Source organism: Thamnophis elegans, chromosome 1, assembly GCF_009769535.1.
Source record: "Thamnophis elegans isolate rThaEle1 chromosome 1, rThaEle1.pri, whole genome shotgun sequence".
NCBI classification, from domain to species: Eukaryota; Metazoa; Chordata; class Lepidosauria; order Squamata; family Colubridae; genus Thamnophis; species Thamnophis elegans.
The window spans coordinates 7493188-7499103 of record NC_045541.1 but is presented as its reverse complement, the minus strand read 5'-3'; positions in this window follow the sequence as shown (position 1 = coordinate 7499103).

Below are 5916 nucleotides of genomic sequence, written 5' to 3'. Positions count from 1 at the left end.
CTTAGCTGGAATGCCACAGCACTTTATTAGCTGAAACATAAATCTCGGTGGCTGAAAGCCTAAGCACGACAAATAGATAAGAACCTTGGCAGCAACCCAGACTCCGACAGATACAGATGACAGCTGGATAAGTTGAATCCTGCAACCAGACTCCTCCCAGAGACCCTCCTTAAATACTATTTGAGAGGAGCCTAATTACAACCACCTGGGTCCAATTATCTTTTGTATTTGCGTAGCTGTTCTCTACGTCGATCTGCCTGCCGTTGCCAGGCATCCAGGACCACCTCCCTTGTCTCCTCACCACTGCCTCAAGGCCTGACGTCAGGAGCACACTCCCTTTGGCTTTCACCGCTGCTCCGTGCCTCAGGTGCCGCCTGGTGGCCAACCAGCCTCTCTGCGCCCTGCTCGGAGTCGCAACCGTGTCCGGGGTCCTCCACATCTTCCAGAGCCGACTCAAAGGGCCCCTCGCTGTCGGAGTCTGGTGGCAGCTCCTGCTGGGCCACAACAGGATGCAGTGTGGTTCTGTTATAGAACATGCTAAAATAATGCATACATACTCTTTTTCTCTGAAAACACGATCCACTCCAATAATAAGCACAACCCTAATTTTCTGGTGGTGGGCCTAATATCCCCACCCCAAAAATAAGTCCAGGGAGGTGGACGTGGCCAGCCTGAGTGGCGGAGGGGGGGGGGAACTGTCCAGCTGCAGCCCACTGGTTAGGTTTAGGTTAGGTTTATTGGTTTGGTATGCTGCCCACTCCTGAAGGACTCCGGGCGGCTCACAATAAACGGGAGGGAATAAATAAGACAATACAAACAATTTTAAAATCCACTGGCTCCTTGGGGCAGTGCAAATACCGCTTTTGCCCTTCTCTTTCTGGGCACAGCGCTTCTGCTTGTTGGGCCACTTCCCCAAAGCCGGCAGCAGAAAATCCCCCTGCCCATTTTCCTCCCAGTTGCCAAAAAGCCCCCATTCCAAACATTGAAGGTTCGGAATGCAGGCAACAGTGCTTCCACAGCGCGTCAAGCCTAAAAAGAAAATAATCATAAGACTTGGTCTTATTTTCTGAGAAACATGGTGATAGTTTTATTGGATATATACAAATAATGGCCTTTTAAATTTTTAACAAATTGAACTATGCCCAGTTGATACAGAGAAACAGCATTTGGCTTTGTTTTTTTAAAAGTGCAATCAGCACTACTCAGTTAAATCCCTTTACGGGTAGTCCTTGGGTTATGATGGAAATTGGGAGCAGAATTGTGGTCATAAAGCATGATAGTTGACTTGCCAGAGCAACTACAACCTGCTCCCCCCCCCCTTTTCCCCATTGACTTTGTTTATGTGAAGCCAGCACCTTTATAAGTGTGAACTCATTGTCGAGCATCCAAATTGTAATTATATGACAAGTATAATAGTTGAAACATCAATGAGTGGGATATAAGTCCTTGTTCAGCAACATCGCAACTTCAAATGGTAGCTGTGCTCATTGTTTGGTAAGCAAGAAACCAAGAAGTTTCCTTTCTCTTCTCCTCACTCTTTGTACTGCTGGCTGAGAAGCAGGAACCAGCCCAAACTCACATGAACTGCTGCTCCCATGATTTCCCCGAGGAGCAGCAAGAAAGGGCCAGCAGAAAAAGCAGCAATATCAGGGAAATTAAAAAGTTCTCTGCAAGAATTTCTGGGTCCTAGTGCAAACCACAATCTTTAGCGGGCAACTTTAGCATGTAAAGGGCATGGGAAGACACACAAGTGTATCCCTGAATAAAAGTGAAGTGGCAGCTTTGATGTTTCACTGAAAGGCATTTATGGTAGATGGTTTTCCCAACCAGGCATCCCTTTTGAAATCTCATATCCAATATTTTCTTCGCCGTGACCCAAAAGATAATGATTATTAAGAGAAGATTGGTCTATAGGTCTGGTTCTTCTTGAGTCAAAACAGCAGGCTGCATTTTGATCAGGGATATAGTTCGACCAAAAAGCAGATATTTTGGCTGGGCCTACAGAACATTGTAGTCAAAGATTTATCTGGAATGGGTATGCTGAAAGATTGGTAACTTCCATGACTTAAAATTGTTCCAAGTATGACTGGAAAATCGGCATGAAATAACTGCATATTCAAAGAATATTCTGATTGAATTACTTCAAGAGTGAGTCTTGGCATTACTTTGGACCATGAAGAAAACAGATGGAAAATTCAGTTCGTGATCTTTTCAGCCGTCACCTCACTTCCTTTCTGCTAATAAAAAGATGCTGCACTATCTTTAAAACATGTATGGAAGAATGTTGCATCTTTGGCCAGGGTATTACTGTTATTTTTCGCTAAACTAGTGTCAAAAATGATAAGTTTTGAGTGCTGGAAATGATCTTTTGATTGATGCATTATTAAAGAAACAAATCGGCTGTTAAGGATGGAGCAACATTTATCAAGTGCCTCAATCCTAAACCAATAGTATTTTCTGTTTGGGGGTGGGAAATGATTAAACCCACCTTTAAAAAGAGTTTGACAGACTGATGGAGACTACAGCTATCTGTGAGGAACATATGCTGCCTCCAGATTCAGAAGCTGCATCTATAGTAAAAGAATAGATGAGTGGATTCTTTACGTCATGCCTATCTGTTTCCTAGGGACATATGGCTAATTGGCTGCTGTGTAAAATGGTTGCTTAGCTGAATAGGCTGTGATTCACTCTATTTTTCTCTTCTAAATTGATGGGGGGGAAACCTGTTGCTATTTTTCTTGCTAGAACCAAATGAATCCCCTTTTTAAAGCAACAAATTGCTTGCTCATGGAAGCTTGGGGGATGCAGCAGAGATCACATACCATTTGCAGGGGGAGAACAAAATCCCAGATTAATTATAAACACAAGAAAGCTGTTGCAGCCAAGTGTTCATGTTCTACTCTAAAGACTATAATTGCACATTTTCTCTCAAAGTATGCTCCGTGCAGGAGCTGGGTTATCCAAAATAATGCATCGTAGATATATCCCTTATATTTAAAAATGCAGTATAAGCGTGCATTGCACATTAAAATAATAAGTGAAGCAGTTGTTACTCCAGGGCGCAGATAGTTCTATTTATTCTCTGAGCACCCGGATGGGAAAACAATATTGGGAAAACTACAAATGTTATTTCTTCCTTGTGAAAAATTGGGGGGAAAACGAGGCTTCGCTGTAAAGGAAATCCTTGGAAATATTTTCAGGCATATGGTTGGATGTGTTCAATAACCATGGTTATAAACAATTAGCTATATATGTTTTACTTATTGGCTTTTTTGGTTGGTTTTTAAACGCCTGGTAAAATACATTGATAAAATGCCACATTTCTTAATCTGAGCACCCGGGTGGGAAAAAAGATTTAAAAATTTAGTGGAGGGTTTTACAACGTTTTTGAAATCCTAATTGTTCCTGTGCGAGGCAGTATAAGTCAAGTGATGTCACCATTTTTTCCCCTATCAATTAGAATCATCTTGTTCTCCATCCAATTGTATTGAGGCCCTGAATTATATAATGGAGCACAGCTTTTGCAGCAAATTTACCTAAACTAGTTCTTCAAGCTTCTGCAAGCTCCAGCCCTATATTGCTTGCAGAAAATATTTCCCCGTGGATTTGAATGGGACAGAGAATTTTCCCGGAAGGTTGGGAGTTGTGTTTTTCTCCCTGGAAGAGGAAATGCGTCAAAAAAAATAAAGAGAGATGTATAACACAGGTAAGTGCTAATTACATGTAATTATGTAGTTAAGAGAACCGGGCTTAAAACAGGGAGAGTGAGTTCTAGGTCTGTCTTAGGCATGGAGCCAATTGGCTGATTTCGTGACCCGTCAAATGCGTGCAAGACAAAAGCGCGCCGACAAAACCGTGGTGTTAAAACCGCGATGTCATCAATGCGCCGACAACAGCGCGTCGACAGAAGCGCGATTTAACGTAAGGGTTAGGTTTAGGTTTACGGCGCGATTCAGCGCTCATTCGTCGGCGCGGTTTAGAACTCGCGGTTTTGTCACCGTGGTTTAGTCGGGCGCGCTTTTGTCGGTGAACCGGCTGACTGGGCCAGCCATTCTCAGCATTAGGCAGGGGCAAATCTGTTGTGAAAAGCATTGCTAAGAAAATATACAAATGCCCAGAGTTGAGGGTGTTTTATAAATTAAAACAAAATACGTCTTGGCTCTTGCCAGTGGAGTAGTGTGACTGCTTTGTGTGTTTTCTAGCTACAAATAGCAATTTTAGGACTTCTTCCATCTTATTTATTTGTATCCTGCCTTTATTATTTGTACAAAAAAAAATCAAGGCAGTGAAGATATCCAACACACCAACACCTCTTTTCGTCACAATAACAACCTTGTAGGGTGAGTTGGGCTGAGAGAAAGGGTGTGGCCCAGGATCACCTAGCTTATGGTTTTATTTTTAAAACAGGTCAGACAATACTTCAGTTATTTGTAAAATTGACACATACTGTAGAGATTAGTCATGTTTATCTTCCTTGTTTTGGGTGTCTACCTGATAAAAAGGGAGAGGACAGGCACTGCGTCAACTGAGCAGAGAGCACTTCGTTCTATAACCAAAATATTAAAATATTTTCAGGGAGAAGATCCCAAATAATAGGTGTTTATGCAGATTGCAACTCAAAAAAGGAGAAGGATAAGTACAAGTTGGAAAGTGGTACAGTGGTGGGATTCAGCCGGTTCGCACCTATTCGGGAGAACCGGTTGGTAACTTTCTAAGCAGTTCAGAGAACCGATTGTTGGAAGAAATCTTTTGTTTTTTCCCACTTTCCAGGGCTAATCCTGTAAGGAAGGCAGGAAGGAAACATTCTGGTGTTGTTTCTAGCCTAATCTTTATTCCTGCTTACAGAAACTGCCTCTGCAGTTAACCCTTATTACCATTCTAACAACTAAGGCGAAGTGCCATCGACCTGAGTGACATTGACTTGGCCACGCCCACATGATCACATGACCACTGAGCCCCGCCTACCCAGCTGGTCATTAGGGCAGAGAACTGGTTGGTAAATTATTTGAATCCCACCACTGAAGTGGTATCTGAATGGTACTGCAATATGTCTTAAACCATGGGGTCATTTTAGCACTCTTTCAAATGTTTTTAAGTCTTGATGATTCCTGAACTGGCTTGTCCAGCATGTTTACATAAGCAACTTTTGTTAGTTGGATCATCAGGGAACCCACAGAATGAAATTAAAGTGGCACTCCTTGAAAACCTGGGTCACAAATGTCTTAATTATGTTAACATGCTGTAAATGATAGAGGTGAAATGGAAAAAATCTCAGTACTTTTACAGCTAGTTGGTTTCAGTATTAAAAACTTAAAAGAAATATTTAACTTATTCACTTTAAAACCAAGAAAATATAATAACACTTAGTTTTGACTGGATTGGGCTGGAAACTGGAAAATTATGGCAAAGTATTTTAAAAATCCACAGAATCTACAGTACATGGTACTTTTTAATTATGAAAGAATATACATACAGCTCTTCATAATAAATTTCCTTTTTGGTAGAATTATATTATTGTTAAGATTTCCAAATTGGTATGAAGTGAAACCCCAAAGATGGTTCTGTAAATGGTCCAGAGCATCTCACCCCTGTGTAAGAAAAAAAGGAGTGGGACCTTTTGTTCAGTAAATGTATTGCAACACATTGTATGAAGCAATCGGATGATATAATTGTGTATATTTTGCTGTCTAGTGTAGCCTTTTATCAGAATATGAGATTGAAGGATACAGGTTTTCCTCATTAGTGACAGGTTAATTTAGCAACCATTTGCATTTTGCAGTGATGATGAAAAAGTAACTTTGTAATCAGATCTGTAAAGCAAAGGAAAGCTGAAGTAAAATAATAAGCACAATTGCAGTTTCACTTAGCAACCGGTACACATAACCAAGCTGTCCCAAATGTGATCGCTATATGAGA